The sequence below is a fragment of the Ictalurus punctatus genome, chromosome 2, assembly GCF_001660625.3.
Source record: "Ictalurus punctatus breed USDA103 chromosome 2, Coco_2.0, whole genome shotgun sequence".
Classification (NCBI taxonomy): Eukaryota; Metazoa; Chordata; class Actinopteri; order Siluriformes; family Ictaluridae; genus Ictalurus; species Ictalurus punctatus.
Window position 1 is genome coordinate 21,267,147 of NC_030417.2, and position 329 is coordinate 21,267,475.

The window sequence follows — 329 nt, forward strand, 5'->3', positions numbered from 1 at the left end:
AGTACCGTATATACTGTTAGAGATATGTGTAGCTAATAGGGACAGTGCGGTGATGAATCGGGGGAGACACAGAGATGAAGCTGTGGGAGCATAGACGTTGTTAAAGGCTGTTGGATGTTGTTGAATAACGGAGCCACGCTTGTATCGCCTCATTTATATGTGCCGTCCTAACATTAAAGGTAGACTACTAGAGCCTTATTAACTCACACAGCGTTTCATGAATGTTATTCAGCAAACAAACCTGATGCTATACCTTAAAAACTTACTTAAAATATGATGTTTTCTTATTCTATGGTATCCTGCAGCTATATTCTCATGTCCTCGGCTTG